Source organism: Pan troglodytes, chromosome 7 (assembly GCF_028858775.2).
Source record: "Pan troglodytes isolate AG18354 chromosome 7, NHGRI_mPanTro3-v2.0_pri, whole genome shotgun sequence".
NCBI lineage: Eukaryota > Metazoa > Chordata > Mammalia > Primates > Hominidae > Pan > Pan troglodytes.
The window spans coordinates 113,194,619-113,220,003 of record NC_072405.2 but is presented as its reverse complement, the minus strand read 5'-3'; the positions used below and the strand labels follow the sequence as shown (position 1 = coordinate 113,220,003).

Sequence of the window (25,385 nt, the reverse complement as noted above, 5' to 3'; positions counted from 1 at the left end):
GCTAGTTAGAGCAGCTCCAGCACACCATAGGGAGACCAGATGAAAGAAACAGCCCGTGAACTGAAAACATCTGGTGATGAGTTGGCTATTGTCCCACATAGTGTGAGAGAGGGGCTGGGAGAGAGATGAAAATAGAGAAGCATGCAGAGTCTAAACCAGAATCCGCAAAGAGAAAAGCAGGTGTAGCCTGTGATGGGAGAAACAGGTCATGAAAGAAGAATTTGGAAAACAGTTCAGAAATAGATCACAAAACGCAGTGAACTTTTGTAATTTTATGTTCTATGCAACTAATCATGATCTAAACAATCCATGTTTTAAAGAAATAACTCAGCCAGGCACGGTGGCTCACGCCTGTAATCCCAGCACTTTGGGAGGCCGAGGCGGGGGCATCACGAGAACAGGAGTTCAAGACCAGCCTGGCCAACATGGTGAAGCCTTGTCTCTACTAAAAATACAAAAATTAGCCGGGCATGGTGGCATGTGCCTGTAATCCCAGCACTTTGGGAGGCTGAGGCGAGTGGATCACTTGAGGTCAAGAGTTCAAGACCAGCCTGGGCAACATGGCGAAACCCCATCTCTACTAAAAGTACAAAAATTAGCCAGGCGCGGTGGTGGGAGCCTGTAATCCCAGCTACTCGGGAGGCTGAGGCAGGAGAATCCCTTGAACCCAGGAGGCAGAGGTTGCAGTGAGCTGAGATCACGCCACTGTACTCCAGCCTGGGCAACAGAGCAAGACTCCGTTTCCAAAAAAAGAAAGAAAGAAAGAAAAACGAAAAGAAATAACTCTAGGCCAGGCATAGTGGCTCACGCCTGTAATCTCAGCACGTTGGGAGTCCGAGGTGGGAGGATCACCTGAGCCCAGGAGTTTGAGACCAGCCTAGGCAACATGGTGAAACCCCTATCTCTACAAAAGAAAAATATATATATATAAAATTAGCCTGACATGGTGGTGCGCACCTGTAGTCCCGGCTACTGGGGAGACTGAAGCGGGTGGATCACCTGAGCCAGGGAGGTTGATGCTGCAGTAAGCCAAGGTTTTGCCACTCCACTCCAGCCTGGGTGACAGAGTGAGACCTTGTCTCTCAAAAGATAAGAAATAATTCTAGTGGCAGTATAGAGGATTAACCAGAGGGCAGAAAGACTGGGAGTAAAATGACTAGTTAATAAATTTTCAGGCTGGGCACAGTGGCTTATGCCAGTAATCCCAACACTTTGGGAGGCCGAGGCAGGTGGATCACTTGAGGTCAGGAGTACGAGACCAGCCTAGCCAACATGGAGAAACCCCATCTCCACTAAAAAAAACTACAAAATTAGCCAGGCGTGGTGGATCAGTAGGCTCTGATCCCAGCTACTCCGGAGGCAGAGGAAGGGGAATCGCTTGAACTCAGGAGACTGCGATCACACCACTGCACTCTAGCCTAGGTGACAGAGTGAGACTCTGTCTCAAAAATAAATAAACAAATTTTCAAAATAAAGATCTAGGCTGACAATGTTTGGCATCTTTGGGACACAGCTCAGCATTTCACAGGGTGTGTATATCCCACCTCAAGGGGTTCTTTCACTCGGGCCTTTAGAAAACAAAGAAAGGAAACAATAAAAATAACTAAAAAATACCAGTAAATATAAACTATACAATGTACTGCATAGCTTTACCAAGCATAAATGTGTATGTGTACCTTTTTATATGGTGAATTCTTTTATGAATCCCTGTTCCTCCACAACAGGGAATATTTCTCCGCTTCTGCTTCTTATTGCTAATTCTTCTTGCTTGTTCCTGAGTGTAACACTGGTCCTATTAAGCTCTCAGATCTGTTCTGTATTTGCTTGATGTTCAATTATGTAAGTGCTCACTCCCTTTAACCACAGGAACGTTTGTTTCTGCAGCTGCAGTGCCCTGCTGCTTACATGCCAAGCCAGATTTCCATGGCCGAAGCACTGAAACTGAGTGCAACATTTACCTTGGAGGTGCCACAGTTTCTCAGGTCTCCTGCTTCTGTATTTGACACTGGCGGCATGGCCACGTGGTTGATGGGCCCTGGGTCTACATTAGCTGACTGGTCTAAAGGCTCCCTGACCTCGTTCTAGTTCCCTTGCTAACAGCAGCCCACAAGATGGTCACATAAGTGCAGCTGCTGTGGTTTTGCTGCAGGTTTCTGTGCTGCAGGTTTTGTAGGTACAGGCATCTACCCCTGTGGGAGGTCCTGCGATTTATACAGGAAGATGTGCATGTGATAGTGTCTGCAGATCCCATACTGACTCATTTTTTCCTGTTTTCCTCTTCCTTCTGTTCTTGGTGTCAGAACCAAGCACTTGTTACTAAAGGCTGGGACTGCATAGCCCAGGGCCTTTAACTCTATCACCACCAGCAGGTGGGTGTAGCCACAGTATCAAGGGAGCTGGGGAGAGCAGGGGAGGGGAGGGAAGGAATCCATTGCTCCTTCTCAGGCTTCCTCAATCTAAGCGCAAATCCTAGGAGGAAAGGTCCACTCACTTCCTCCCACACATGCTGGTATTAGCGCTGACCCTTCTTCTCCAGCCAATCTGGAATGCGGTGGTTATGAGTGTGGGCCCTCAGTCAGACCACCTGATTCAAACCTCGCTTTGCAGGGTGACCTTGGTAAGATTGCCAAATTTAGCAAGAACAAACAAATGCAAACTGGATACCTATTTAAATCTGAATGGCAGATAAACAATGAAATTTAGTATGAGTACATCCCATGCAATATTTCTACTAAGAGATTATTTATTATTTATTACATTTATCTGGGTGTCTAGTATTTTATCTGGCAACCTAGACCTCAGGCAATTTACTTTACCCCTCTAGGCCCACATTTCCTTATCCAGAACTTGAAAATAATTGCACTGCCTACCTGAAAGTGTTGTCTTGAGGATTAAATGGGATAATGTAGAATGTTAGGGAAGTGCCTGCAGGCACACATTTGATAAGTGTTAAGTGGATATTCAACATAGTATGGTGGATATTCAGTATAGTATAGTATAGTATAGTATAGTATAGTATAGTATAGTATAGTATAGTACAGCACAGCACAGCACAGCACAGTATAGTATAGTATAGTATAGCACAGCACAGCACAGCACAGCACAGCACAGCACAGCATAGCATAGTATAGTATAGCACAGCACAGCACAGCACAGCACAGCACAGTACAGTACAGTATAGTATAGTATAGTATATGCATGGCCTTGGGAGGCACACAGACCAGGTTCAAACCCCTCCTCTGTCACTTGCCTGCATTGTGACCTTGGGCAAGTTATTTAACTTCTCTGTGCCTCAGTAATCATCTTCTACAGAATGGGGATAATTGTAGTCTTTACCTTATGTTGTTGAGTGGAGTAAATAAGACAATACATGGAAATCAGCACAATGCCTGGTAAATGTAATAAATAGTATTCTACGTATTAAATAGTGATAAGAACATTATATAAATTGTTTACCTCCTCCAAGATCCACCTTACCCCCTCCATCCACCATCTTTGTTGCAAAGCTTCTCTGTCCTATTCCAGCGGGCACTGATTTTTCCTTCCTCTGAATTTCTGCAGTCCTTGCTGATCTTACCACCACAGGAACCTTGATTATACTCTGCCCTGCACTGTTTGTTAACTATCCCATTTATGGATGCCTTTTCTCATTGGTCAAAGCCTGGAGGCCTTGGGCTTCTTCTCCAGCTCCTCCCTTAACTGCTGGGCACCACTATCAGTAGATATCTGTTGCCTAACTTATTAGTGCCATTGTCATGGATTTGTGGGCCAAGAGAAAAAGTCAAACCTACCTATCCAATGACCTACTTCTTGAAATCTACCGGCAGGAAAAAAAGGTCCTGTTTAAAATGTTAGTGTAGGCTGGGTGTGGTGGCTCATGCCTGTAATCCCAGCACTTTGGGAGGCTGAGGCCGGTGGATCACCTGAGGTCAGGAGTTTGAGACCAGACTGGCCAACATGGCAACACCCCATCTCTACTAAAAATACAAAAATTAGCCAGGCGTGGTGGAGGTGCCTGTAATCCCAGCTACTTGGGAGGCTGAGGCAGGAGAATTGCTTGAACCCAGGAGGCTGAGGTTGCAGTGAGCCGAGATCGCTCCACTACACTCCAGCCTGGGTGACAGAGCAAGACTCCGTCTCGAAAAAATAAATAAATAATAAAATAAAATGTCAGTGTAAGCTTTCCTGCGCATGTAGAACCCTGGAGAAATAATACCAAGTGTCAAGTTTGCCACTGTCCTGAGCATAGCCAAGCACAGCATTAAGGGGCATGCTGTCCCTGGCCTGTGTCTAGGTTTCTTTCATGGGTAGGCACCTTCTCTTGAATCCTGCTATTGGTGCTTGAAACATTAAGATACTCAGCACAGGGCTACTCTATCAATGACAATGCATAGGAAACATTGCCTGACTTTAACAAGATACAAAAACAGGATTTTTTTTTTTTTTTTTTTTTTTTGAGGAGACAGAGTCTCACTCTGTCGCCCAGGCTGGAGTGCAGTGGTGCAATCTCGACTCACTACAACCTCCGCCTCCTGGGTTCATGCCATTCTCCTGCCTCAGCCTCCCAAGTAGCTGGGACTACAGGCACGTGCCACCAAGCCCGGCTAATTTTTTGTATTTTTAGTATAGACGGGGTTTCTCAGTGTTAGCCAGGATGGTCTTGATCTCCTGACCTTGTGATCCACCTGCCTTGGTCTCCCAAAGTGTTGGGATTACAGGCGTGAGCCACCGTGCCTGGCCCAAAAACAGGATTTTTTTTGGTACATCTGAAACACGATAACAATAGTAAAATCGCTATACCAGTGACACTCAACTTTGGCTATTAGAATCACCTGGGGAGCTTAAAAAGCTACCAAGATGCTGATTGATTTGGCCTGTGTTGGGGGCCTGCATATCAGGAGTTTTAAAACCTTCCCAGGTGATTCTCATGAGCAGCTTCTCTGCAGTATGACTGCTTTAAATGTAAACTGCATGGCTTGCCTGACGTGGTTTTTGCAAAGTACAGAATGTTTCAGACTTGGCTGTAGGTTAAGACCTAAATACCTTTTTTTTTTTTTTGCTTCTGGACAGTAGGTAAAACAACTCTAAAATGACTTGACGTTCTTCCAAATTACTGTGTAATTAATTATCGCTGAACAAACTTCTTGTAAGACTTTGCAACGGTATTTTCCAATATCCTGTTCAGCCACAAACTGAGAGCCAGTTTTCCAGTGTGGGGTAAACCCTGGTTCATGGACACAGATTACTTCAATCACCTGGTGGCCCAGGAAGGAAAGAACAGAGGTCACAAAACTAGTCTGTTAGAGATGGTGGGAGGCTTGGAGCAGAGCTTTCCAAATTTTAACGTGCACATGAATCACCTGGTGGTGGTGGGCAGGGGTCTTGTTAATACCCAGATGCTGATTCGGTAGGTCTGGGGAAGGGCCTGAGAGTCTGCATTTTGTTTTTGTTTGTTTGTTTGTTTGTTTTGAGATGGAGTCTCGCTCTGTCACCCAGGCTGGAGTGCAGTGGTGCGATCTCGGCTCACTGCAACCTCCGCCTCCCGGGTTCAAGCAATTCTCCTGCCTCAGTCTCCCGAGTAGCTGGGACTACAGGTGCCCGCCACCACACCTAGCTAATTTTTTTTGTATTTTTAGTAGAGACAGGGGTTTCACCATATTGGCCAGGCTGGTCTCGAACTCCTGACCTTGTGATCTGCCTGCCTTGGCCTCCCAAAGTGCTGGGATCACAGGCATGAGCCACCGTGCCCGGTCGAGTCTGCAGTTTTAACAACCTCCCAGGTGGAGCCAATTCTGCCAGTCCAGGGACCACATTGGGATAGCAAAGCCTTGGAGAAATCTGGCTTACACAGCTTTTTAAAATTTGCAATGCCTTAGGCAAGGACTTCATGTCTAAAACAACAAAAGCAATGGCAACAAAAGCCAAAATTGACAAATGGGATCTAATTAAACTAAAGAGCTTCTGCACAGCAAAAGAAACTACCATCAGAGTGAACAGGCAACCTACAGAATGGGAGAAAATTTTTGCAATCTACTTATCTGACAAAGGGCTAATATCCAGAATCTACAAAGAACTTAAACAAATTTACAAGAAAAAAATCAAACAACCCCATTAAAGTGGGCAAAGGATGTGAACAGACACTTCCCAAAAGAAGACAATATGCAGCCAACAGACACATGAAAAAATGCTCATCATCACTGGCCATCAGAGAAATGCAAATCAAAACCACAATGAGATACCATCTTAGACCAGTTAGAATGGCGATCATTAAAAAGTCAGGAAACAACAGGTGCTGGAGAGGATGTGGAGAAACAGGAACACTTTTACACTGTTGGTGGGACTGTAAACTAGTTCAACCATTGTGGAAGACAGTGTGGTGATTCCTCAGGGATCTAGAACTAGAAACACCATTTGACCCAGCCATCCCATTACTGGGGATGTACCCAAAGGATTATAAATCATGATGCTATAAAGACACATGCACATGTATGTTTATTGCGGCACTATTCACAATAGCAAAGACTTGGAACCAACCCAAATGTCCATCAGTGATAGACTGGATTAAGAAAATGTGGCACATACACACTATGGAATACTATGCAGCCATAAAAAAGGATGAGTTCATGTCCTTTGTAGGGAAATGGATGAAGCTGGAAACATTCTGGGCAAACTATTACAAGGACAGAAAACCAAACACTGCATGTTCTCACTCATAGGTGGGAATTGAACAATGAGAACACTTGGACACAGGATGGGGAACATCACACACTGGGGCCTGTCATGGGGTGGGGGGTGGGGGGAGGGAAACCATTAGGAAATATACCTAATGTAAATGACGAGTTAATGGGTGCAGCACACCAACATGGCACATGTGTACATATGTAACAAACCTGCATGTTGTGCACCGGTACCCTAGAACTTAAAGTATAATAATAATAATAAAAATTGTTTCATAATTCGAAAAAATAAAATAAAATAAAATAAAATTTGCAATGCCTAAGCCCCACCCAGATCAAGTGAATTGGAATCTCTGGAAGTAGGGCCTGAGCATCAGTGTTCAAAGTTCCCTGACTGATTCTTATGTGCAGCCAAGACTGAGAACACCCATCTGGCAGATGAGGAAACCAAGACTCAGAGAGGTGAAAGAGTAAAAGGGCTAGCTGGGGTGGGAGGGTCCCATGTTTTGAAACCAGCACCCAAGCTTCTGGCCACAAAAACCTTCTTCCTCAATTCTATAGAGACATAAAGCATGAACCCAGGAGGCAGAGGCTGCAGTGAGCGAAGATCATGCCATTGCACTCCAGCCTGGGTGACAGAGCAAGACTCCATCTCAAAAAAAGAAAAAAGAGGCTGATACCTGATTGGATATGGACTAATCTAGGAGTGTTTCCAGCTGAGTTTCCTTAGCCCTTAAAAGCCACCCCACTCTCCATACACTATTAACTACTATCGTTTTATGACCTCCTGGGACCTCCATTCTGTATGGGCTTTCAGCTGCAGGGTGAAATTTGGGGTAGAGTTATTAGCTTTCAGTCACTGTCAGATTACTCGAATCTCAAAGGTAGACACCCTACATTTAGGGGAAGAAGACTTTTCTCCTATGGAAATTAGGGCTACAATAAGATAATTTCCTTGAGATGACTTTTCACCTTCTATTTCTGGGGACAAGGAAATAGGAAGTAAAACTTTTCCCCATAGAACCCACTAGTATCATTTTTTTTTTTTTTTGTTGAGACAGAGTCTTGCTCTATCACCCAGGCTGGAGTGCAGTGGCTCAATCTCAGCTCACTGCAAGCTCTGCCTTCCTGGTTCACCCCATTCTCCTGCCTCAGCCTCCCGAGTAGCTGGGACTACAGGCGCCCCCCACCACGCCTGGCTAATTTTTTGTGTTTTTAGTAGAGACGGGGTTTCACCATGTTAGCCAGGATGGTCTCAATCTCCTGACCTCGTGATCCACCCGCCTCAGCCTCCCAAAGTGCTGGGATTACAGGCATGAGCCACAGCGCCCAGCCTTTTTTTTTTTTTCTTGTTTTTTAAGACGGAGTCTCGCTCCGTTGCCCAGGCTGGAGTGCAGTGGCACAATCTTGGCTCACCACAACCTCCGCCTCCCGGGTTCAAGCAATTCTCCTGCCTCAGCCTCCCGAGTAGCTGGGACTACAGGCGTGCACCACTATGTCTGGCTAATTTTTGTAGTTTTAGTAGAGACAGGGTTTCACTATGTTGGCCAGGCTGGTCTTGAGCTCCTGATCTTGTGATCCACCCCCCTCAACCTTCCAAAGTGCTGGTATTACAGCCATGAGCCACTGTGCCCAGCCCCTCATTTTAACATATTTAAGGTTCATGCATATTTGTATTCAATATAAGATTGAATATAATCAATCTTATATATTATGTAATATATTACATAATATATCAATATAAATCTTATATTTATTATTGGGATCTTCCTAATCTTATATAAAATCTTAGATAGGTTTAGGGTGATAAACACTTGGCAATCTGCCGGTAACAGGCAGACAAAAGTATTTAAAAGTAAAGTGTATTTTTAATCTTTCATCCTAACTGAAATAGGTGAAGACATTCTTAATCTTATAGCAAAAGATGGAGAAGTGGCTGGGTGCAGTGGCTCACAGCTGTAATCCCAGCACTTTGGGAGGCCAAGGTGAGCAGATCTCTAGAGGTCAGGAGTTCAAGACCAGCCTGGCCAACATAGCAAAACCCTGTCTCTACTAAAAATACAAAAATTAGCCAGGTGTGGTGGCGCACACCTGTAATCCAAGCTACTTGGGAGGCTGAGGCAGGAGAATCACTTGAACCCAAAAGGCAGAGGTTGGAGGCAGAGGTTGTAGTGAGCTGAGATCACACTACTACACTCCAGCCTGGGTGACAGAGTGAAACTCCGTCTCAAAAAAAAAAAAAAATGGTGAAGTTAGGGATAAAATGTCAGCATAGTATCTGGTTGTGTGTCTCCCTTTTCAGTTTTACCCAAAAGGGGTTTCAAAAGACTCAGGCTGACAGATTCCAGAGCATTCCTTGTCCACCTGGAGGGACAGTCTATCTCTTCTAGTTAATTCCTGGAGTGCAACGCTAGCCAATCAGGAGAGCATTTCCTCCATCTCTGGACTCAGACTAATTGTTAATCCACGCACAATTTCAAGGCCGTTAACCAACAGAAGATTTCTTTGTACATGCTCCTCAAAAACTGTCTCCAAGAAATGGGAATGTGAAAAGAGAAAGCTGTATTATTAGCAGAGATGGGGTTTCACCATGTTTGCCAGGCTGGTCTCAAACTCCTGACCGCAGGTGATCCGCCCACTTCGGCCTCTCAAAGGGCTGAGGTTACAGACATGAGCCACTGCGGCTGGCCATAACTTGTAATTTTTATAATTAATTAAGTACATATTAAGAGATTAATAACATCTCTTAAATATATAAGGAACTCGAACAACTCAAATGCATGAACACAACCTGATTAAAAATGAACAGAGGACCTGAAAAGAGATTTCTCAAAAGAAGACATACAAATGGCCAACAGGTATATGAAAAAAACACTCAACATCACTAATCATCAGGGAAGTGTAATTAAAACCAAAATGAGGCCGGGCATGGTGGCTCACACCTGTAATCCCAGCACTTTGGGAGGACGAGGTGGGCAGATCACTTGAGGTCAGGAGTTCGAGACCAGCCTGGCCAACATGGTGAAACCCTGTCTCTCCTAAATATACAAAAATTAGCCAGGTGTGGTGGTGCATGCCTGTAGTCTTTCCTAGCTACTCGGGAGGCTGAAGCAGGAGAATCACTTGAACCCAGGAAGAGGAGGTTGCAGTGAGGCAAGATCATGCCGTTGTACTCCAGCCTGGACGTCACAGCAAGACTTGGTCTTAAAAAAAAAAAATGAGGCTGGGCACGGTGGCTCATGCCTGTAATCCCAGCAATTTGGGAGGCTGAGGCAGGTGGATCACCTGAGGTCAGGAGTTCAAGACCAGCCTTGCCAACATGGCAAAGCCCCGTCTCTACTAAAAATACAAAAATTAGCTGGGTGTAGTGGCTACATGCCTGTAGTCCCAGCTACTCGGGAGGCTGAGGTGGGAGGATCGCTTGCCTGGGAGGTGGTGGTTGCAGTGAGCCAAGATTGCTCCACTGCACTCTAGCCTAGGCGACAGAGTAAGACCCTGTCTGAGAAAAAAAGAAATACATATATATTATTAATGTATGTCCTAGTTTATTCAGATTTCCTTAGTTTTACCCAATTTCTTTTTTCTGTTCCAGGATCCCATCCTGGATCTCACATTTAATCATCATGTGTCCTCAGGCTCCTCTGTGGCAGTTTCTCAGTCTTTTCTTATTTTTGATGACCTTGACAATTTTGAGGAGTTCTGGTCAGGTAGGTTGTAAGACACTCCTCTATTGGAACTTGTTTGATGTTATTCTTACATATATACTGGGGATATGGATTTTTGGGAGGAAGGTCACAGAGGCAAATCACCATCTTTATCACATCATATCAAGGGTACATACCATCAACATGATTTCTGACTGTTGATATTGATCACCTGGCTGAAGTAGTGTTTGTCAAGTTTCTTCACTGTACAGTTACTTTCCTCTCCTTTCTACATTGTACTCATTAGAAGGAAGTCATGATGTACAGTCTTCCTTTAGGGTGGAGTATTTATATAAATTATTTGAAATTCTGTACAGGACGTTCATAATGGAATTTTAAGTGTGGAGGTCATAACTGTATCAGGCAAAGTTTGTAATTAAATTTCATCAACTTTTTGCTCCAGGGAAAGAAAGAAAAGGATCAGAGGCCAGGCGAGGTGTTCTAACCCTAGCATTTAATAGGGAGTAAACGGCTTGGGTAACTTGGATTGTCTTTTGTCTCTTGAGGATCCGATCAATGTGTGGGGTTATCCAAAATGAGGTATGTCTTAATTTAGTACTCCTTAAAAGATGGTGACAAAACAAAGGGACGTTTTAGCCTGGTTTCTCCAACTGGGTTGAAGGAGAGACTGGGGGCCGCTGAGTTACTCCAAGCATAAGGGGATAAGGGTCTGAGGGAGTGTGGGGGCCATGAAAATAAAAAGTGGTAACTTCATGTTAGAATTTAGTGACTGATGAAATATGAGGGAAGGGAGGAAGAAACGGTATTTCTTTTCTGAAACTTTGTTGAATGGAAGAACATGATACATAGAATATAGGAACAGAAAGAGCACTAGTAAATGCGAAGTTTAATAGCCCATATCTACTCAGAAATGTTTATCAGAACATTGGAAAGGAAGGATTGGCTCACACAAGATAAGGGTATAGATTTTGGAGTTATCTATAAAAAGCAGAAGGAATTGATGGATTCTTCAAGAACAGAGTACATGTAGAGAAGAACAGAAGGCAAGAGTAAAAGTACGTGATGCTTGATGAAGAGCAGAGATGACTTCTACAGCAACTCGAAAACCAGAGAATGGTGGGATAAGGGATGAGTAGGTTTTCTTGCCTGGAGGCCGAATACAAGCCTGTTTTTGTTTTCTTTTGCTTTGTGTTTTGAGACAGAGTCTTGCTCTGTTGCTCAGGCTGGAGGGCAATAACACAATCATGGCTTACTGCAGCCTCGACCTCCCAGACTCAAGCAATCCTCTTGCCTCAGCCTCCTAAGTAGCTAGGACCACTGGTATGTGCCACCTTGTTAATTTTAAAATTTTTATTTATTTTATTTTTAAGAGACAGAGTCCCTCTATGTTGCCCAAGCTGGTCTTGAACTCCTGGGCTCAAGTGATCCTCCTGCCTTGGCCTCCCAAAATGTTGGGATTACAGGCCAGAGCCACTGCACCAAGCCCAAGCCTGGTTTTTTAAAAAATATATATTTTAACTTCTTTATAAAAATAGAGATGAAGTCTCACTACATTGCCCAGGCTGGTCTCGAGCTCCTGGGATCAAGTGATCCACTCAGCACTTTGGCATCCAAAAGTGCTGGGATTATAAGCGTGAGCCACTGCACCTGGCCCAAGCGTGGTTTTAATGACTGATTCAGGTTTGAGGGGATAGAAAGGTGGCCAACTGATAGAAACCCTAGAAGTGCATGATTAGCAGAGTTCATTGGCATTGAGAAGAAACTGGAAGCTTAAGCAGGAGCACCCTGTGGTGTTCAGGTACTACTGCTGTGCTTCCAGTTTAGTCACTACAAGATTCCTATCAGAATTTTCTGTTGGAATTTAAATTGGGAAGGGGAAGGGAGAGGGCCGGGGACTGTGTGTATTTAATTCACTTCATGTCATGCCAAGCATCCTGGCTAGATGAACACTTGCCACTGTTTGATATGCGGATACAGCCAGGCTTGATAGTTTATTAAGTGTAGCAGAGAAATACATGTAGGGTATGTTTCTAGAAAAAAAATGTGCTTAGGTCTCCTTTAATATATTTAATATTGAAACTAGACAGGTTTCTATGCTTGTCTTTTAAATAATGGAGTCTCGTTTGATTTTGTAAAAATAACTGCAATAACCTTTTAGGACTTAGATGCCCAAACGTTTTGTCTTGAAACTCAAGTATTGTTAATCCTTATCCTAAACTCTTAATCTGTTCAATTTTGAAAACCAAAATCCTTAATGGCCTACAAGGCCCTCCTCAATTTACTCCCCCTCTCAGCCTCCATTTCCATTACCTCTCTAACCTGGCCACCTATAACTCTCACCTTTTTTTTTTTTGAGACAGTGTCTTGTTCTGTTGCTTAGGCTGAAGTTCAGTGGGTTAATCATAGCTCACTGCAGCCTCATAATCTTGGGCTCGAGTGATCCTCCGGCCTCAGTTTCCTGAGTAGCTAGGACTACAGGTGCTCACAACCATGCCCAGCTAATTTTACCTTTAGCCTCTTCTATCCAGCCCAATGGCCCACTTGCTGTTCTGTAAGGATGCTGGGCATACTCTCAACTTGGGGCTTCTGTACTTGCTGTTCTTCTGCTCAGAAGGTCTTCCTCCCAGCTCCCACTGTGGCTGTTTCACTTCTGGGGGGGTGTTTGTTCAACTATCATCTTTTCAGAAAGACTTTCTCTGACCGTACTATTTAAATGGTGACCCACCTATTGCTGGCATAGTCTATTCCCTTTCCCTCATTGATTTTTGTCTATATCACTTAACACCATCAAAAATACTAATACAGGCTAGATGCAGTGGCTCATACCTGTGATCCCGGTTCCTTGGGAAGCTGAGGCAAGAGGGTTGCTTGAACCCAGGACTTTAAGACCAGCCTGGGCAATGTAGCAAGACCCTATCTCTACAAAAAAATTAAAAATCAGCCTGGCACTGTGGCATGTGCCTGTAGTCCCAGTTACTCAGGAGGCTGAGACAAGAGGATTGCTTGTGCCTAGGAGGTCAAGGCTACAGTGAGCTATGACTGCGCCACTGCACTCCAGCCTGAGCAACATAGCAAGACCCTGTCTCAAAAAAAAAAAAAAAAAACAGGCTGGTCCAATGGTGGTGGGTTATCACAGCTTATTAACATTAGTGTCACTAAAGTTGGTATACAACACCCCCACAATGTTAAATTTGACTGGCAAAAAAAAAAAAAAAAAACAATAGGCTGAGCTTGGTAGCTCACACCTGTAATGCCAACACTTTGGTAGGCTGGAGCAGGCAGATCGCTTCAGGTCAGGAGTTCAAGACCAGCCTGGCCAACACAGTGAAACCCCATCGCTGATAAAAATACAAAAATTAGCGGGGCGTGGTGATGCACACCTGTAGTCCCAGCTACTCGAGGGGCTGAGGCAGGAGAATCGCTTAAACCTGGGAGGCAGAGGTTGCAGTGAGCCGAGATCGTGCCACTGCACTTCAGCCTGGGCAGCAGAGTGAGACTCTGTCACACACACACACAAAAAAGTGTATATATATATACACACACACACACACACACACACACACAAACATATATACATATATATACACATACACACTAATACACTGTGTAGTTTACAGTTTGCTTATTTATTTTGTCTGTCTTCTCCATGCAATTATAAAAATGTATGCTCCCTGAGGACGTGGATTTTTTTGTTTGTTTGTTTTACTGCCTACAACAGTGTTTGCGACATAGTAGTTATTCAATAAAAAGTCATTGAATGAATAAATTTGATTCCATGTATTAGGGACAGACTTTTTCTTGTTATGTTTATAGGGAAGTTATTTTCTTTCTTTCTTTTTTTTTTTTTTTTGAGATGGAGTTTCTCTCTTGTCACCCAGGCTGGAGTGCAACGGTGCAACCTCGGCTCACCACAACCTCCGCCTCCCAGGTTCAAGCAATTCTCCTGCCTCAGCCTCCTGAGTAGCTGGGATTACAGGCATGCACCACCACGCCGAGCTAATTTTGTATTTTTAGAAGACAGACTTTGTCCATGTTGGTCAGGCTGGTCTTAAACTCCTGACCTCAGGTGATCTGCCTGCGTTGGCCTCTCAAAGTGCTGGGATTACGGATGTGAGCCACCGCGCCCAGCCAGGAAGTTATTTTCTGTAGAGAAGCTTAAAGCATTTTAGGGTGATTCTACAGACACAAGAAACAGGGTTATGCGTGACTCTGATTAAATTCACTTTACCAGCCCTTACTGAGTTCCTACTCTGTACCAGGTTCTGCTTGTGCTAAGGCTTAGGCTACTGACACAAGGACATGGCCTAGCCGATGTGAATTTCATTAGTACCTTTCAGGGGAGACTGATGGGTGAACAGTTGGGTTCACTGTCTTGTAGCTAATGTTGTGGTAGGTATATGCCTTGGTGCTAGGGTAGCATGCAGATGGGGCCCTGTGCCAGGCCAGACAGGGAAGGGGAAAAGGGATGAGAGAATCCAAGGGTTTTATGGAGGTAGTAACATCTGAACTGAACCTTTACGTTTGAGTAGGTGTTAGCTAGAGAAAGCAGGTGGCAGCTGGAAAGGAGGGAATGTGGAGAACATTCCAGGTAGAAGGAAAAGCATGAGCAAAGGCATGGAGATGTGATGCCCAGGAAGTGTGGTGGAGGTGGGCATTAACTCAGGACAAATTCTGTTGATCAGTTGGGTGTCATCAACTAGCAGGAAAGAGAGGGGCAGAAAGAACCAGCAACCTATGAGGCAAATGCTGGTCTTCCTTCATGGACAAGGAATCCGACATAGAGAGGTTTTGTATAAGAAGTGGTGTGGCATAGTAGTTAAGTGTGTGTGTGCAAAAGCCAGTCTACCTGGTTCCAATCCCAGCTCAACACCCAACAGTGTGGTTTTAGGTAAGGTTCTTGTCCTGTCTGGGCCAAAGTGTCTTCGTGTAAAAAATGGACCTGATAATACCTAACTCAGAAAGGTGATTTTGAGAATTAAATATCTTAATACTGCAAATCATTCAACCCAGTGCTTGAAACAGAGTAAATGTTCATAAATGTTAGCTATAATCATTACTAGTAACTTGTCCAACTTTGCCACTAAGCTCATAAGGAGCTAGGATTTGAACATGGGTATATTTAACTTCTATGTCTTGCTCTCTATGACACTCTGGCTTTCAGAATCATGTATATTTCTGATGCATAGACATGCTGCACTTTTAATAACACTCGTATATTTCTTGCATATTTCCATCTTCTTTTTCTAAAAAATATTAGAGTTCTAGAAATTTATATGTCCCACAGTAAGAAATAGATTTGAATTCCAGCCTAGTATATGTTCTCATATAAATAAAACAAGCAAAATTTTCACAAAGCAGTAGTAGCACCCAATCCATGTGCCATATACTCTGATATGTCTATTCTATTTTTTTTAAATAATAGTAAATAACAATTTGGGGGTGGTTTCATATCCATGAGTAGACTGAGACTCAAAATTTAAAGAATATTATCCTATAGGAATGTCCAATTTATGTTCTAATTTCCAGCCAATCTAGCAACCTTCTGTTTACTAAGTCAGGAAGGGAGCAGCCTGGTTGGAAGACTCTAGTCCAGGATTTAAAATTCAAATGCCTTTATGGGACAGGTGTAACACAAATGTTTATAAGGCTATCAAGATGCAGAATGATGAAGGCTTGCCTTTCTGAAAGCTGGATTTTGGTTTCGTTTTGTTTTTTAAATTAAGCCCCTCTATCCTTGGAGAGAGACACATTGGTTTACAAACTGGTTTTATTTAGTGAGAACTAGTTTCTACCATCCTATCTAAAATAAGTATTGATATGGTTTGGATCTGTGTCTCTGCCCAAATCTCATGTCAAATTGTAATCCCCAAAGTTGGAGGTGGGCCTGTTGGGAGGTGATTGGGTCATGAGGGGTGGGATTTTCCCTTTGGTGCAGTTCTTGTGATAGTGAGTGAATTATTGTGAGAACTGGTTATTTAAAAGTGTGTAGCACCTCCTCCTCACTCTCTTCCTCCTGCTCCAGCCATGTAAGACATGTCTGCCTCCCCTTTGCCTTCCACCATGGTTGTAAGTTTCCTGAGGCCTCCCAAGCCATTTTTCCTGTACAGCCAGTGGAACCATGAGCCAATTAAACCTCCTTTCTTTATAAATTACCCAGTTTCAGATATTTCTTTATAGCAGTGTGAGAACTAATACAAGTATCTTCTCTCTCACCCTTTATTTCCTACTTCAGTCTCTTATTTATTTCCTTCTTTGCTGATAGAAACTTATAATTAATTTGTCTGTTTACTTGTGTTTTGTCTGTTTCTCCAGTGAATATTGGCTATACAAGTACAGCCATGACTCTCCTATTCACCATTGTATACCCAGTACCCACACTCAGTACACAGCACATATTAGATGCTTAATAAATATTTGTTGACTAGATGGTGGGATGGATGCATAGATAATGTAAGGATGGATGGATGGAAGGATGAATAGATGGAAAAGTGATAAAAAATAAGGTTTCTGGGCTGAGAGCAGTGGCTCATGCCTGTAATTCCAGCACTTTGGGAGGCAGAGGCAGGCAGATCACGAGGTCAGGAGTTCGAGACCAGCCTGGCCAACATGGTGAAACCTCATCTCTACTAAAAATACAAAAATTAGCCGGGTGTGGTGGCAGGTGCCTGTAATCCCAGCTACTTGGGAGGCTGAGGCAGGAGAATTGCTTGAACCTGGGAGGTGGAGGTTGCAGTGAGCTGAGATTGCACCACTGCACTCCAGCCTGGTGACAGAACAAGACTCATCTCAGGGAGAAAAAAAAAAGTTTCTGAACCTACAGAACTGAAGATCTATGAAGACTGGTGATTCCACTATGTCACATCTACCCACTGAGACCTATCGTGAAACAGTTCCAATATACCTTTGCTATGATATGTTTTCAAATTTGTTTAAACAATTGTAGTAAACATCTATATTTCTTATTGATATACAATATTAGCCTACAAACCTAAGAACATTTCTTATATGTGGGATGGGTATCATCTATCATTTGGAGGAGTGGTCTGCCTACTCTTCCTTCTCTGTAGAGATTCAGATGTAAAATACAGCAATGCTAGTCACTATAACCACAGAAATCAAATTCCACAAGACAAAGTCACTTTTCTCTGCATTGGAAAGTAACATTTGTGTTTGGGTAAAATACCTACATAATTAGACTCATTCCTGCTCCTGGAGTTACCCACTGGTATTTTTATACTATATTTAAGAGAATCAGATCTGTAATCACACATGATTTTCTCTCCCAAGTCTCATGATCCCACTCCTTGAGGCCAGTTGAAGAAGATTAATCAGACCATGATTCAGCGTGCAGTGAGGTGCTTTTAAAGACATCACAAGTTTCTAACGTTGTCCCTAGCACAAGGCCCTTTTAATCTTTGAGGGGAATTCTCATTTTGGAAGACTAGATGAGAGGCAGGACACTTCCTGCCACCACGGAAGCTGGAGGATGGTCATGCTAAATCAATCAATCAGATACTCACAGCAGGACTTGGCCTCTTGATGCAATAGTGGAGGGAGGGGTATTTTTCAATAGGGCAGCAGCAGGCTGAGGGTCTACTGGGTGGTGAGCAGAGGTTCTAGTACCTGCAGCAGCAACTCAGCCAGATTGTGACTGTGGTTTGACTTTATTCCTGCTGCTTAGCTCTTATGTCTTTTTTTTTCCCCCGAGACAGAGTCTCACTCTGTCGCCCAGGCTGTAGTGTAGTGGCGGCATCTCAGGTCACTGCAACCTCCACCTCCCAGGTTCAAGCGATTCTCCTGCCTCAGCCTCCCAACTAGCTGGGATTACAGGCACCTGCCACCACACCTGGCTAATATTTGTATTTTTAGTAGAGACGGGGTCTCACTATGTTGGCCAGGTTGGTCCAGAACTCCTGACCTCAAGTGATTTGCCTGCCTCAGCCTCCCAAAGTGCTAGGATTACAGGCATGAGCCACCACACCCGGCCTGTTCTCCATTTTAGAGCCTGGTTCCCAAGCAATCCAAACTGTGACAGTTTCTCTTCCTTGCAAAAGGGTGATCAACTGTCCTGGTATGCCCAGGACTGAGGGAGTTTTTGAGATAAGATGATCGCCCACCTTGCAACCAAGAATTCTAAGAGATATAACTCTCAATAGCTTGGGTGACCAAAAAGTGTCACTGTTTATCACCCTTTGAGGAGTCTGTGATATAAATAAAAATATATTTGGTCTTTGCCCTACTGCCTGGCACAGAGCTTTTAAAACTTTTGGCATTTCCTGAATGATGGGAATGTCTTTTGTTACCCATGACAAGCTCCTTTTTTTTTGAGATGAAGTCTCACTCTTGTTCCCCAGGCTGGAGTGCGATGGCACGATCTTGGCTCATTGCAACCTCCGCCTCCCGGGTTCAAGCAATTCTCCTGCCTTGGCCCCCCGAGTAGCTGGGATTACAGGCACTTGCCACCATGCCCAGCTAATTTTTGTATTTTTAGTAGAGATGGGGTTTCACCATGTTGGCCAGGCTGGTCTAGAACCCCTGACCTCAGGTGATCCACCCGCCTCGGCCTCCCAAAGTGCTGGGATTACAGGTGTGAGCCACCGTGCCCGGCCACAAGCTCCTTTTGATAACACCTGAGTTTATGCTAGCAAGGTAACTTAGGGTGGGGCCTCTAGATAGCATCAGGATGGGGGCTGGTTACCAAAAAGACCAAGTGTTGGGAGGGTTGTCATTTTCTTTTTTTTCTGAGACGGAGTCTCACTCTGTCGCCCAGGCTGGAGTGCAGTGGCATGATCTCTGCTCACTGCAATCTCTGCCTCTTAGGCTCAAGCGATTCTCCTGCCTCAGCCTCCTGAGTAGCTGGGATTACAGGCACGCACCACTATGCCCAGCTAATTTTTTGTATTTTTAGTAGAGATGGGTTTCACCATGTTGGTCAGGCTGGTCTCGAACTTCTGACCTTGTGATTCCCCCTCCTCGGCCTCCCAAAGTGCTGGCATTACAGGCGTGAGCCACAGCGCCTGGCCAAGGGAGGGTTGTCATTTTCAACCCTACCCTCTGACCTCCTGGAAGGAGTAGAGGGGCTGGAGATAGAGCTCTACAAAAGTTCTGCATGAGATGTGATGAGCTTCCAGCTTGGTGAACACATTGAGGTGCAGGGAGGATGGTGTGCCTGGAAGGCCATGGGAGCTCTGAATACCCGTCCCCTCCCCATCCCATGTCTTGCCCTGTGCATCCCTTCCATTGACTGTTCCTGATTGGTAGCCTTTATAATAAACCAGTAAATGTAAGTAAAGTGCCTTCCTGAGTTCTGTGAGCCATTCTAGCAAATTGTCAAACCTGAGGAGGGAGGCATGGGAGCCCCCAATTTGTAAGCTAGTTGGTTAGAAGTACAGGTGGCCAACCTGAGGTCAGGAGTTTGAGACCAGCCTGACCAACATAGAGTAAAACCCTGTCTCTACTAAAAAATAACAAAAAATTAGCTGGGTGTGGTGGCACACACCTGTAGTCCCAGCTACTCAGGAGGCTGAGGCTTGAACCTGGGAGATGGAAGTTGCAGTGAGCCAAGATTGTGCTACTTAACTCCAGCCTGGGCGATAGAGGGAGACTCCATCTCAAAAAAAAAAAAAAAAAAGAAGTAAGTACAGGTGGCCCAGACTTTTGATTTGGGCATCTGAAGTAGGGCAGTCTTGTGGGATTGAGCCCTTTACCTTCTGGGATCTGACACTAACTCCAGGTAGATAGTGTCTGGATGGGATTGGATGGGATGGGACGGGACGGGATGGGATGGGATGGGATGGGATGGGATGGGATGGGATGGGATGGGATGGGATGGGATTGGATTGGATTGTTGGACACCCAGTTGGTGACAGCAGTGAATTGGAGAATTGCTTGTGTGGAAAAACTCCACACATTTGGTATCAGAAGTGTTGTATGAGAAGGGCAAAAGAGTTTTTCTTTAGTGCCTAATGCTCACTGTAGGCTAGCCACTCCATCGGCCTAGGCTTTTGCCATGTTATCTTTGTTCAGGACTCCTCAGCCCTGCCAGGACCAAATCTTTGTCCTGAATCCCAGCCCTTTCCTCTGAGGCCCTAAGATCCTGCCTTCTCCCACATGAGGTCAAATCCTATGTTGTCTAGGACCCTGAAGCTGTTACTTCCTGAGTTGGACAATTGTCTAGTGGTTAGACATCCCCTCTTTTAACTGTAGGATTGACTTATCCATCTCCCACCCCACTCTTATGACTTGCCTTCAACTATACGTGAGATTTCTGTTGATTAATAGTTCAGATGTCTTCTGTAAGTCCAGGCTCTTTCCTTCCAGAGTTGTCTTTTTCTCTGTCTCAATAGCCCATGTTTCTGAGGCCATATGCCTGAGCATCCCTATGTTATGGATAGAAGCATGAGAAGGGTGAAAAAGTATACAGACTCATGTTTCCAACAACATTAACTGAACACTTCCTATATGCCACACACTGCACTAAGAGCTTCCTTCATTCATTTAAGAAAGTAATTGATTGCCAGCTATGGGGCAGGTACTATGCAAATGGCATTAGGGATATATCAGTAAACAGGAAGATAAGGTATCTGCCCTGGGGAGCTTACTTTCTATTGTGGGATGTAATCAATAAGCCAGTGTAGCCAGTGCTGTCCTGGTCCTGTTGACCGGATCCTACACTGTTTCTCTGCCTCTCCCCCAGCTCCTGTGTGTGTTTTCTGCGATGGCTGCACCTGCAACTTTCCAGAGACATGTTCTTGGGCAGCTGGAGGAAGATGGAAGTGCATGGGAGTCTATCCCACTCTAAACCCTACCCCAGTGGCCCTTAGCCACTGACTGACTGCTACAGGAATAAAAACACAGTTTATTTGCTTCAAGTTGGGATAAACTCCAAGGCAGAATTTATACTGCAGAGCTCCCCTGTGGGATCAGGTTTAAGCTGAGACTCTGCCTCAAATCCCACCCTCACTTTCCTCCTTGCCTACCCCTGTCCTGCTCCCCCACTCCCTTACTGGCTGCTCCTCCTTAATAAATCACTTGCCCATGTATCCTCATCTCAGGATCCATTCTTAGAAAGCCTGATATACGACAGCAAGTCCTCAAATAGATAATGATAAGCTGCAATTCGTCTAAGAGGAAAGGAGTGTTGTGATAGAGAACGATGGAGGAAACTACATTAGACAGGAAAGGCAACCCAAAAAGGGGATATTTCAGCCAAGAAGGAGCCAGATACATGAAAAGCCAGGAGAAGAGTATTTCTGACAGAGGGAATGGAAAGGGCAAAGGTCTTGAGGCATGAAAGAAGCAGGCATTGCATGGTGGCTCATGCCTGTAATTCCAGCACTTTGGGAGGCTAAGGTGGGCGGATCACTTGAGGTCAGGAGTTCAAAACCAGCCTGGCCAAGATGGTGAAACCCCATCTGTACTAAAAACACAAAAATTAGCCAGGCATGGTGGTGTACACCTGTAATCCCAGATACTCAGGAGGCTGAGGAAGGAGAATTGCTTGAACCTGGGGGGCCGAGGTTGCAGTGAGCCGAGATCACATCACTGCCTCCAGCCTGAACGACAGAGTGAGACTCCATCTCAAAAAAAAAGAACCAGGATTTAGGAACAGAGAAGCCTATACATCATCTAATTTATCCCTAACAGACCTTTAATCAATGTGGAAACTGAGGCAGGAGAAATGAAGTAACTGGTTCCAGATTACCACCGACACACAGTATTGGAGAATTGAAACCCTGATCGGAATACTGACCTTGGTGACTCTGGGCTGTCACAGCTGGCCACCAGAGTCTTATTTGCATGAGAGGCCCTCTGTCCCCAGGGAGGAAGATGGGGGAGGGCTCATAATAGATGCCGAGGTTTAAAGAAAAGGAGGAGATAAAAGAGGAGACTGATCAGGGGGTTCACCTTGGAAGTTATTTTTAACTCTTATCAAAGGTTGGCTGAAAAATGCATCTAACAAAATTACCTTCCATTTGGGACAAAAAAGTGATGCCTCTTTGCAGCTGTGGGAGAAATGGTGGGTAGGAGGTGGTTGGGGTCGCAGGCTCACATGGCCAGACTCCAGGGGACCCTTTCCCCCGAACCCCTTCTGCTTCAGCACTACCAGGCCCCTCCCCCAACCCCCACGTAGCCCTCACTCCAGCAGGACCATTACCTGCTGTTTCATGAGCACAGCAAGCTCTTTGAGGCCTTTGTCCAAGGCACAGGCTGTTACCTCTACTGGGGGACAGGGAGCAGGGTTCCTTCCAACCCTTTACCTGCTGGCAACACCTCCTTCACTTTTAGGACTTAGCTCTAAAATTAGCTTCCTTGTGAAGTCTTCCCCTCTCCCAGGCAGTATTAGTCATCTTTCTGTGTTTCCAAAATGTTCTGTTTAGACGTGTGTTAAGGACTTCACTACCCCTGTTTTTCAGGTGGGGAAAATCTGAGCCTAGCAGCAACTGAACTTTGAGAAAAAGTTGTAGGGCTGGCTGTGAGCACTAGAAAATTCTGTATCATAAGAGCCAGATGGGGCAAGAGAGTTCCTGATGACCCATGCAGACCCGACTTCGTGAGGACAGGGGATCCAGGAAAGATGGCAGTGAAGGCAGAAGAAGGGAAGGCCCATTTAAGAGGCTACGTAGGTCATTTAACTCTACTTCTGAAACCTTTTCCTACTGAGATTCACAAATTAAAATTAATTGTTTTTTTTTTTTGAGATGGAGTTTTGCTCTTGTTGCCCAGGCTGGAGTACAATGGCGTGATCTCAGCTCACTGCAGTCTCTGCCTCCTAGGTTCAAGCAGTTCTCCTGCCTCAGCCTCCCGAGTAGCTGGGACTACAGGCACACGCCACTAAGCCCGGCTAATTTTTTGTATTTTAATAGAGACAGGGTTTCACCATGTGGCCCAGGGTGTTCTCGAACTCCTGAACTCAGGCAATCCACCCACCTCAGCCTCCTGAAGTGCTAGGATTACAGGTGTGAGCCACTGCGCCCAGCATAAAATTATTCTTTGATGAGCCTATTCTCTGGAACTATTAAGAGGGACTGTGGCCATGAATAACTAGCTCCATTTGTCTGCTTTACTTATGAAAATCCTCAATGTGGCTCTCCACCAAAGTATCCTGAATTAGTCTTGTGTGTCTGCACATGACACTATGTGATCCAAACTAAGAAGAACTATTTCCTGCTTTATGTCTGTCACTGGTTTCCTATTAAAGTTTGCATTAGTAGCAACTCCCATTTTTGTAGTACTTTACAATTCACAAACTATCATATTGTTTCAGTTTAATTTTCACACTGTAGGGACCAGGGGAAGAAATTCCCCTCTGCCCTTTAAAGAGTCACTGAAAATCACTGACAAGAGGCAAATTGATAGGAGAAAAGGCATACAAATGTATTTGATCAGAGTTGTATGTGACATGGGAGACTTCAGAATGAAGATCCAAAGATACAGAAGACGCTGCCCATTTTTATGATCAGGTTCGAAGTATGGACAGCTGTGTAGAAAAGTGATTGGACAAAAAGGGGTGATCTAATGCTCACAGGCTGGGGAAACTGAGCCAGCCCTGTCTAGATTCTTATTGGCCTCTCTGTGCAGCATTCCTTCCTTCTGGGTATGGAGCAGGGCCCTCTCTGGAATGAGGATCCAATAACCTACAATTAAATAAGACAGGTCAGATAACTTCTTTAAGGCCAGTTTTTACACAAAAAGGCTGGTGAGGGTAGAGAGGTAAGGTTAGAGTAATATTTTTAGGTTTTATGGTGGGCTTTGGGAGAAAAGGGGTTCTGGTTTCTATGATCTCTCTTGGAGATGAGAGCTTCTAACTTTTTCTTTCTTTCTTTCTTTCTTTTTCTCTTTCTTTCTTTCTTTCTTCTTTCTCTTTCTCTCTTTTCTTTCTTTTCTCTTTCCCTCCCTCCCTTCCTTCTTTCCTTCCTTCCTTCTTTTCTTTCTTTTTTTTTTTTTGACAAGTCTCAGTCTGTTAGTCTGTTGCCCAGGGTAGAGTGTAGTGGCATGATCTCGGCTCACTGCAACATCCACCTCCCTGGTTCAAGTGATTCTCGTGCCTCAGGCTCCTGAGTAGCTGGGATTACAGGCATGTGCCACCATGCCCAGCTAATTTTTTCATTTTTAGTAGAGACGGGGTTTCACCATGTTGGCCAGGCTGCTTTCAAGCTCCTGACCTCAAGTGACCCATCAGCCTTGGCCTCCCAAAGTGCATGCATGAGCCACCATGCCTAGCCAGAGACTCTAGTTTCTGTGGCTAGCCTAGTGGCAGAATGAGGTGCCAAGGACAGAACAGGATAAGGTCAGAGAAAAACTTTTGCTTCTGAGGCCTTCCTTTTGGGTATCTTCTTCTGAGATCTTACAACACAACATCAGAATAATGCTACTGTACACCCATGTGATAGATGAGGATATTGAGGCTCAGAGAGGTAAGGTGACTAGCCTGGCAGCTACCTGGCAGGAAGTAGCAGAGCGAGAACTTCACCTACACTTCACCAATTTTAAGTCCAGTACTTACCTAAGAACTTCCAACAGATGCTCCCCTGAGGCAAAGACTGGTTTCCAGAATTCCACTCTTCTACAAGCCTGAGAAAATTCTAATTGCTTGACCTTCAGAACTCAGGAAGACCTTTTTTGACAGTGGTTTGTGTCCTGGCCAAAGAAAGCATTATTACAGGAGCAGTATGCAGCATGCCCTAACCAAACCAGGAAGAGCTCCATCACAGGTTGATAAATAACCCTGCTTCCATGAAGGAGAGATGATTCCAAAGAAAATAAACATACAGCAAATTGCTCCTTGTCGTAGGAAAGTTCCAGAGTATGGGCATAAGAAGAAGCATTTCCTAAGGAAGGAAGAAAATGGTGTTGGGGGATAGGAATAGAAAGTATTATGAAAAATAACTAATAAGAAATTGGGAAGGAGCAACAATCAGGATGGAATCATTTGCAAAAAGAAGAAGTAGAATGTGGTCCAAGGGAAAGCCCATTCAATTCAGAAATTAATATTTATTTAACAATCCAAAAGTAAAAATGAAGAAATTTGAGGCTCTTAAGT

At 44.5% G+C, this 25,385-nt stretch overlaps 1 long non-coding RNA gene across 1 annotated transcript in view; it reads right to left on the bottom strand.

Annotated features, from left to right (window-relative positions):
* LOC134810689 (uncharacterized) overlaps positions 1-24,838 on the bottom strand; it is a 62,603-nt gene extending 37,765 nt beyond the window's left edge. The window contains exons 1-2 of the long non-coding RNA XR_010159321.1: positions 22,095-24,838; positions 20,589-20,721 (exon numbers count right to left, since the gene is read on the bottom strand). This is a non-coding gene — a long non-coding RNA (uncharacterized LOC134810689). The remainder of the gene's footprint in view (positions 1-20,588; positions 20,722-22,094) is intronic.
* Between the last annotated feature and the right edge of the window lie 547 nt (positions 24,839-25,385).